General features: G+C 32.6%; 1 long non-coding RNA gene across 2 annotated transcripts; it reads left to right on the forward strand.

Annotated features, from left to right (window-relative positions):
• The first annotated feature begins 1,409 nt into the window (after nucleotides 1-1,409).
• LOC137837542 (uncharacterized) lies at nucleotides 1,410-4,680 on the forward strand. 2 transcript variants are annotated; one of them, XR_011085483.1, is made up of 5 exons: nucleotides 1,410-1,878; nucleotides 1,962-2,026; nucleotides 2,369-2,463; nucleotides 4,115-4,207; nucleotides 4,498-4,680. It is a non-coding gene; the product is annotated as an uncharacterized lncRNA (long non-coding RNA). The 2 variants fall into 2 exon arrangements; XR_011085482.1 differs by having other exon boundaries at nucleotides 1,414-2,026.
• Nucleotides 4,681-10,171: the final 5,491 nt, after the last annotated feature.

Consider the following 10,171-nt stretch of genomic DNA (forward strand, 5'->3'; position numbering starts at 1 on the left):
CTTTTAATATAAAATAATCGTGTAGATTAAAATTGATTTAACATGTACCTTACCAGTCTTGGAATCTGTTCCTGTCAATAATTACATCATCACACAAACTTAAGCACGGGAAATACAAGTTTACTAGAATCCATCAAAACCAATTATTATGCAACTAAATTTTGCTCAATCAGTTACAAACTCATAATTTATTGCTTACAAGTTGTTTAATATCGATAATTTTTACGTATATATAATATAATTTATAATACTGAAGAGAGGAGAAGGGACACTTACAGCCCTCAAATCATAGGTAAGGAAGAAGATACTATAGCACTCAGCCTTACTCTTGGGATCCAGGGTTTTCACAACTGGCACATGCACTTCACTGGGAAGTCAAAGGAGAAAAATTCAATCAGACCCAAGAAGCAAAAAAACTAAAAATGTTGAAAGAAAACAATAAAGTTACTCACTTTGGTGCAACAGAGCAGGAAATCCTAGCGTGTTGAGTTCTAAGTTTTATAAGATCACATTACTGTATGGATAAACCAACTAGAACTGGGCCACAATTAGAGGGAGCAATTGTAACCCACATGCATTTGAAACCATGTTTCTTAACAAGTCAATATCATCAAAGCTAGGGACCACCACTACAACAAAAATACCTCCATTGTTGGAAAAATCAATCCCATCTTTTCCAGCATTTGTTGTTCCACAAGGAATTTTAATTTATTTTCATTTCTAAAGAAGTTATGAAAACAATGAACAACTTTCAAGGATCTTAATCCCATTGACAAACAATTAAAGTTTATGCTCCCCCCTCCTTATTTTAATTTGGTTACAATTTATTGAAATGCATTTTCATTTTTCTTATAGTAGAGATCATTTATTCGTTGTATCATAAGACCCAGGTTTACATGAAATCCTTTTTGAATATTTGCATTTCACATACACATGAAAACATGCTTCACCAATGTAGAGAGAGAAGTGTCAAATGCTTCCATAAATAACCCAACATTTCCACCAACTGCAGAAGATTATACAATAATATTTTGCTAAGTTACAAGATATCATCAAAAGAATCTCACATGAGTTCTAAAATCATAGAACTCTACAATATACAAATACTTATTGCTGGAAAATATCTTGCCACCTACCACTACAAAAAATCATTGAATTAGCTGCAAAAAAAAAATTAGTATGGACCAAACTGCAGATACTATTAGAGACAACACCACCCACACTACAGCGACCCAACAATAACTCGAATGGGCCAAAAACACTCTGAACCCACGCTAGCAGTTTTAAAAATAATAAATTATTATAAAATTTATTTCAGTTAATTAAATAATATTATTAGGCTTTGAGTGTATTTTGGAAGCCGTTAGTTATTTTTATTTTTTCTCTGAAATAATAAATCCTTCACCTCTTTCTTAAGAGCACCCACAAGTTCAATCTTCTCCATTTTTCATTTTTTTTCTCAAACCAAACTCGCAAGGTTAAATCTTCCCTTTTTCACTCTTTCTTCAGAGCAAACCCTAGATCCTCTTCTTCATTTTTGGCCTTCCTACGCGAGCTAAAATCTTCTCCTCTTTTTCGTTTTTAGCGCGAGTTAGAATCTTCTCCATTTTTCTCTTCTTTCTTAAGAGCAAACCCTACACCTTTTCTGCGTTTTTGGCCAAACCATTTGTTCCTGCCGCGATTTTCTAATCAAGCAGTTGTTAAAACCTCGATTTCTTCCTGTCCCCATCTGTTGTTGCACCGATTGATTTGTTTTTGTAGTGAGTGAGCTAGTGAGGCTACGTAATTGGTTCCAGTCTTCAAAATTGGGAGGATGATGTTGAATTTTCGTATTCGCTTCGATTCTTTGTAGCTTAACCTCTAAGGTTAATTTAAAAGGTTAGTTGATTTTGGTTTCAGTGAATTCATTGTTGATTTAGCGTTTGATTTTTAATTTTTGCGTTTTTCTGTTTTTGGTTGAGGTGGTGCATGGGCTGTATGAGGATTGTCGTTTGGAACCGGAAATTGTGTTGGGAGTGCTATAAAGGTTAGTTTATAGCAAGTTAGTTTTAGGAAAATAGTTTGTAATATTTTAAAAAATTTGCATGTCGAAGAATGAATTAGATGGAGTTACTGAAATTATTGTGATGAATTGCAATTAAGATTGGAATTTGTTTATGTTTTGAACATGTTACTGTTGAATATTGATTTCAGTGAAAAATTTAACAGTATAGCAATATGCATAGTCTTGGTTCTTTTTTCTTGTTACTTTCATCTTTTTTTCTCCAATTTTGTTGAATCCTTCATGCAATTCCTCATGTACTTCCAAATGAAAATATGTTTATAATATTATTTTTATAATATTGAATATTAAATATGCGTATTGTAGGCAATGACTGAGAATATAAAAACTCAGCATGAAGATGAAACTGCTACTGTCTTGAGTGAAAACTGTAGAGAAAAAAGTGAAAATGGAGAATTCAGGTGAACCAGATTCCTTAGGCTACTTTCTTATATTTAGGCTGTATTACTTAATAAAGAACATGTTGCTTATTCATACACTATCTAAGGCTTTTTCGCTTTATATATATATATATGTAATGTATGGTACTTGCTAAGAATCAGTTCCTTATCTGTTATTGCACAGTCTTATTATGAATATTTTAGGGTTCCTTATCTGTTATTGCACAGTATGAAATATTTTTCATACTCATAATAAACTTACCTTATATGTAATATTAGCACTTATATATACTATGTTATTTACTTTAATGGTGCTTGAAGCATAAATCAGAAAGTAAAGGGAAATAATTCCTTAAGTGGACTGATATTAGAACTCAATATGTTTATTTAAGTAAATGTTTATGAGGTGCTATATTTAATTAATGTTAATGTAATTTTGAGGTACATGTTTCTATCTTTCCTTTTTTGATTAATAGGTTGAGAAGTTTAATGCTCAAAATTTGTTCTTTTGTTGTGCATACTTTGTGTTGATGCAGTTCATGTGATGTTTCATTCTCATTCGTTCTCTGATTGGTTTCTCTGTCCAATCTAAAATCACTTTAAACTTTGGGGATAAGTTTTTGACTAGTTCAAAGGTTTTAGGATAAGTTTAGATTAGCATATAAGAGTGTAGCCAATGTCAATTTAGGGGGAATTAGTATTTGAGAACTGGACAGCATGTACAACGATGTTTTATGTAGGTTAGTGGCATATAGATGCTGGTTTCTAGAACACCGAAAGTACCGGCAAAGATATTTGACTAAGTTTGATCAAATCATCAATTTTATGTAAGTGGTGACAAAGCAAGCTCCTCTACACTTAAACGTATTCAGCATTTGCAGAAAATGTGCTAGATAGCTAATGGAAGTGAGAAATAGTAGATGCAAAATGGCAAATGTTACACTAGAGGTTTAATATTCATACAGATGTATATCAAAACAGAGTCAACATGTCGGTGCATGTAATTAGAACAGGGGGTCATTTTGAATTGGGTGGAATACAAGTTGGTTAGTGTTACGAAAGAATATATATTTTGATATTGGAATATTTTGTAAGAGATTGATGATATTAGGTTCTTTAACCTTACTTGTTTTTGTTTTTTTTACACGGATTAAAATATCTCTTAAACGTCTTAATTTAAAATTAAACAATGAATATATTTTATTAGGGCCTAATACTAGTTTTTTTGTATATTTATTTTTAAAAAACAATTTATAAAACACAAGTGAAATAGTCCGTGTAGTCCGTATATATATTCTCACCAGATTAATATTTTGCTCTTAAATAATCACACAGGCACAAAGACACACTAGTATTCATTCAACACTATAGTTGCGAAATATCTGTAGTGGTGAGAAATGTCATGCGAATCCATGTCTCTCACACAACATTTTATTCATGAAATATCTTAAGTACTACTTGTGTTGTGATATAAAATATTTATAATTTTATTTTCTTATTTGTTAATGTCGAAGAACTCTTTCATAGTCTTGGTTTATGATTCCTTTAATACTTTGTAATTTAGAAGTCTTCTCCCTTTTTGAGATTTGAAGAAAATTATTGAAGGGGCTCAAAATGAGGAGGTTTTAATCTTTGTGTTGTTTATAAAATTATTTTATGTTCCATGTTGCAGGTTGAGTCAATTGAGTTAAAAAGATATGGAAGGGATGCGTACAAAATGTTCAGGCTACTGTCAAAGGATTGTTGTTTTCATAACACAAATCAGGTGATTTACTTATTAAGGAAGTTCAAATTAAATTTGCTAAAAATGTAGTGATTCAGTCAATCTTTTTTCATTGATGTTAACAAATTGAGATTTTAGTCCAATTAACTTGATGCTTTGGAGAATATGAGAAATCATGTGATTGAAGTTCTCTCTATTCCTAGCTTTCAATTTACAGTATGTTGTTACTGTAAGAAATAAAAGTTGGCCTTTTATTTACTTAAGGTTTATATATTTCTTTTAATGTACTAATTGTTCTATTTATTCTACTAATCGTTTCATTTTTTTCACAGGTCCTATTAATTTTGTATTCACTCTGGTGATGAGGATGATGGACATGTTATTTTCTTACTTATTTATTTGTTTGTATTCATTTTAATTTTCAAATATTGTTTACATTCAATTGCATTAGATATTGACTTGAATTTGAATTTTTGAACTCAATTAGAAATATATACTACATTGTGGATTTTTTATTTTAGAAGTTATTATTACAATTATAATTATATGATGGATTTTAATTTTTCAAATAGATCTAGAGATAATTCGAGTCACAACTTGAGAGAAGAAATAACTCTTTTAATTTAATGATGTCCCTTTGGATTATTCAACTCCCATACCTTGTTGAAATCCACCAATGAGTGTGATTATTAAAAGATAAAGGAACATTCACACCAATTTTGATGAAGCCAGCTTTATGGAAGATTAGTGTAAGATTATATATATATATATATATATATATATATATATATATATATATATCGTCTATTGTATATGTTTTTTTTAGCAATAACCTCCTATCATATATTTTATTTCACTTTTAGCGTAGGCTTAATCTACACTAACATTTTAAATTATTTTTTCATAGCGTTGGTTAAGCCCATTCATTATTTTAATTAGCATCCAAGAAGTTATAGGTTACACCCACGCTAGCCTAAATTTATAAAATAAAAATTTTAATTTTGTTGCGGCCTAGGTGATGCTAGTGTGTCTACCTTGTGTCCAAATTGCGAAGGTTTAGTCTACTCAAATTGCGTCTCCTGTTGAAGCCCACGCTAAAGTGTTAGCATCCAAGGTATTAGCTTCCAATTTGTTTGTGACGTTAAACCTACGCTAACAATAATTTTGTGTCAGCTTTTGGTTGCTTGTGTCCGTTTATAACCTACACTATTTACCTAATTTCTTATAGTGAATTACATAAATATAGATTTACTCGTATGTTATTACATATAGAATTTGTATCCGTATGTAACTATGATCTACATGCAAATTTGGTCTCTTACATACGGATTGATGTTGTATGTAATATCAAATTTTCTTGTAGTAGGGGATGATGGATAATAATACTTTAAATGCACTTTTGGCTCATAACAAAATTTTGACACAGTAGATGGAAGTATTAATGAAGCAAATATCTAATCTGCCACAACAATTAGAAGTTATGCATTCTTATCAAAGCCCAATTCAATTAATGAAGTATGATTTTTGTGGAGGTAATCATCCAAATGGTCACTTCTCTTTTGAAAATAATTCATCTGAATAAGAGGTTCATTATATGGGAAATCAAGGAACGCAAGGTAGATTCTCCAATAATAATAATTTTATCTTCAAGGCTGGAGAAACAATCAAAATCAAAGTTTTAAGCAAGACCCCTTTCAACAACAATAACCACTAAGCATCACCGTACAACTAAAAGAATATTGACACTTCTATTAGAAGTTTGGAGACACAAGTGGGATAGATTGGAAAGCAATTGGAGAACCCCTAGAATAAACAATTTACATCCAACACACAGATAAAGCTCAAGGAGCAATGTAAGTCAATTACTACTAGAAGTGGAATAGCTATTGGAGAGGGGATTTGATAAAACCCAAATAGCCAAGAAGATGACCAAGGACACAAAAGACACTTCACACTTTGATATGTCATCTCAGCATCCAAGACAAGGCCCCACCAAATGTCGGAAGAACCTCAACAGAAGAAGAACTGGGCATAAACCAAAGCATTAGATGTTCTTTCTTCTACTCTTCTTACAAGACAAAATGTTTGTAAATAAATTGGTTTCACTTTAGGGGTCCAAATAGAAGAATAAGCTAGAGTAGGTTTACATATCATAAATAGGAGTGTACTTAGCAAAATGGGCTTGTGCCAAGCCCACTTTTCATAACACATGCACCTAAAATTACGGTTTTTAACCTAACTTCTTGAAGCTATGCCTAAGGGACATTTTTTATCATGGTCAAACAAACTAGGTATCCCCTCTCCCCCTTCCTTTTCTACCCCTCACTCATCTTGCCCTTCTAGTCACTCCTTCCTATATAAAGGGTATCTTCCTCCATGTATTGACACATTGAATTTGAATATAGTAAACAAAACTCTGCAGGAGTGATTTTTTTAGACTTGGGAGTTCTCATGGTGGGTCTTATCTTGAGTGTCTGAGCACTTTAAGTGGCGGCTCTTTCACCACTCATCTTGGAGTACCTCCTTCTCCAAGTGGCATGACATCCCTTCTCTTCCATAAGCTTTCTTCATCCCTTCCTCCTTTTATCTTCCTTTTTATGTCTTCCATTTCCATTCCTCTTTATGATTCCATCTTTGTCTTTTAATTTTGGTTATTACTTGTCATTCTTCATCTTATATTCTTTGCATTTCTGCCATTTATCTTCATCATCATAATCACCATATTGTGTTTTTCCCTTTGCCCTTTAAAAGCGAACCTTCACACTTACTTAACCACTTGGTTAACTTCATGTCCAGTGGGGATCTTATTTGGGTTCTCACCTTGCATTGCTTAAAAAATAAAAATCATAAACAAAGTGCCACCATAAAATGTACAACTCTATAATCAACTCACATCATGTGGTATTCAGAGCATGGTTATTTTGTGCTTAATTTCTTTTGAGTTGATTTCTATCTTTAAAGTTGTAGCACATTTAAATTCTTGCTTTTACCTTCAAGCAATTTCTATTCCGCCTTTTAATTCTTATCATTTACAATTCCGCGTTTTTATTCATTAAGCACTTTAAATTCCGCTTTTGAATATTTTCTGTCAATTTTTTTTTCCTTACATCTTTTGCTTGAGTCTTGTGTTCTTAGTGTTCTAGGAGTCTTAACTCTATTCTACTTATTTTTATTTTTATTGTAAAGAGTTAAAAAGAAGTTTTTTGAGTAGTGGTTGATTTAATTCCAAACATAGAATGCAAGTGTTCATATGATTTGAATCCAAAGTCAACATCTTTTTGCGAAAAGTGAAAAGTGAAATGATAACAAAAGAATATGCATGCAAAAAAAAAAAAGATATGGAACTTTTGAGTCCATAAAAACAAGATAAAAAGAACTTGAGAGCATTCAAGGTTCAACTTTCAAATTTCAAATTACTAAAGAGAATTCTAAGTGTATGGCAAATTGTGTTCATACTTGTGGAGTTTAATCCTTCTTGCTTTCACAATTTCTAAGAACATTAAACCTTCATACATAAAGTTTAAGTAAGTTTCTTTAAGTCTTTTTTTAAGTGCTTTTCTTGTTTGTCTTCTCTAAAGTTATATCACTATCTTTTTGCCCACTTTGGTTTAGCTTTCTTTCTTTTAATATTTTCTTGCTTGTCTTTCAAATCTTTCTTAAGTTTTGTTGTGGGGATCTTTAGTAAGTAAGTGTAAGAGCTTTGTTGTTTTTAGAGTGCAAATCTTTCTTGAGTGCATTACATTTCTTCCCTCCTTTACTAAATAGCCGAGTGATACAAGTGAGAAGTGAGAAAAATTGTTATTTTAACTAATTTTTTTGTTTCCTTTTGTGAAAAATTATGGCTCATTTGTCTTTAGGAGAATCTTCAAAGCCACAATCTCCTCAAAAGGCACATCTTTTGGGATATCTTGCGGATGCCAAAAGAAGATTGACCCACAAAGAAGAGGAAATGAGGCAATTAGTGGAAAGGATGCAAAGATTAGAAGAGACTCAAGAGAGACAAGCTAGAGAAAGGAGATGGGAGCCTAGAAGAGCTCCTAGAAATTACATGCACTATGGAAGTCAAGAAGAAAAACAATATTAGAGAGTGCTCAATTTTGAAGACAGGCGCCATCAACACCAAACACCAAAGAATTCTTTTCCTTTTTTAAAGTTACCTAATTTTAATGGGGAAAGTGATCCTAATGTATACTTAGGATGGGAAGCTAAGGTAGAACAAATTTTCAATGTGTATGAGGTCGATGAGGACCAAAAGGTTAAGTTAGCTTCCCTAGAGTTTTTAGATTATGCCATGCAGTGGTGGCATCAAACTATAATGGAAATTGGGCTAAACAAGAGGCCAATTGTGGTCTCTTGGGACGATTTAAGGTTATGAATGCGCGCGAGGTTTGTTCCTCCTCATTATAGGAAGGAACTCTTGTTGAAGCTCCAACGGCTTCAACAAGGACCTAGAAGTGTAGATGAATATTTCAAAGACTTAGAAACTACTTTGACCAAAATTAATATGCATGATAGTGAGGAGTCAAAGATATTGTAGAATAATATGAATACTCTTCTTTTGAAAAATTGGTTTACCTAGTCATCGAGGTAGAATCACAACTTTGGAAGAAAACAACTTTCAAAAATACTCATAATGATGGCTTCTACAAATCTTCATCGAAAGACAGAAACAAAATTTCTACAAAAACTTTTCCTTCCAATTTTTCAAAAGAAACCACTTCTAACCATAGAGTTTCTAAACACAAACCTTCCACTTCTACCCTAAGTCACCCACCAAAACTTCAAGTACAAAATGTTTTAAATGTTTAGGTTTTGGGCACATAGCTGCAAATTGTCCTTTCAAAAGAACAATGATGGTAAAAGAGGGGGTTGTAGTGAGTGACCGTAGTTCCCAATCCTCAAGGTCTAGCTCCTCTACCTCTTCCAAAAGCCAAAGTGAGGATGATTATGAGTTACCTTGTGAAGGTGATTTATTAGTAGTAAGGCGCATGCTTGGACAAAATCAAAAACATTTTTTATTAAAGTCAAAGGGAAAATATTTTTCAAACAAGATGCGTTATTAATAACAAACTATGTTCACTAATTGTAGATGGGGGTAGTTGTACAAATGTGGCAAGTACAAGAGTGGTGGATAAACTTGGATTAACCATCATTTCTCATACAAAGCCCTACAAATTAGAATGGCTTAGTGAAAAGGGAGAAATTGATGAAGAAAAGATAAGAGAGGCCTTTACCAATGGAGGAAGAGGTCATTCACCCACACATTTGAAGTTCTTCCTTCTAGTCTTCTCAAAATTAAAAGAAGACATCAAATAAAGAGAGGATCAAGCCTAAAGCCAAAGATGTCTACAACCTTTCAAGAATGGGCTTCAATTAAATATCTCTCTTTATAGTTTCTTTTAAATTGTAAATAATATAGAATAGTGTTTAGGAAGGTGCTTAGAGGGAAACCTTAAGATATCTCTTTTGTAAAGCATCTTTAGGCATTAGTTTAGAATTTTCTAGAAGGTAACTCTTCATGTCTTCACTAAATAGGCGCTAGAATAGGTAAAGGTGAAAGGACCTTTGGTTAGCTTCTTATGTAAGCTTTGTGTACACTTTGACCGGTCCTTCTCCTATTAAAGGAGGGCTTAGGTCCTTCATAATTGAGATTTGATAATTGAAGTAGCAAAACTCTCCCAAATTGGTGATTGAGTGTGTGAGAACTTGTCTTCTCCTCTTCCTAGTCTCATATTGAGTGCCTTGGTTCTCTCAAGTGGCGGCATTGCACACTTATCTTGGAGCTATCACACTTCAAGTGGCGTGGAGCTATCACACTTCAAGTGGCGTGACCATCAACCAAGCTCTTCATCCTCATAAGTTCCTCTCTTGTCCATCTTTTCATTTCATTTCTAAGTTCATACGAATTCAAAAACATGTCTAGGTTCCTTTTATTTGGTGTTTTGAGTTTAATTTCATATAGTGTTCGGTTCTTATTCTCTTTTGCTGGATTCAGTTGTTTCTTCT

The sequence above is a fragment of the Phaseolus vulgaris genome, chromosome 4 (genome assembly GCF_000499845.2).
Source record: "Phaseolus vulgaris cultivar G19833 chromosome 4, P. vulgaris v2.0, whole genome shotgun sequence".
NCBI classification, from domain to species: Eukaryota; Viridiplantae; Streptophyta; class Magnoliopsida; order Fabales; family Fabaceae; genus Phaseolus; species Phaseolus vulgaris.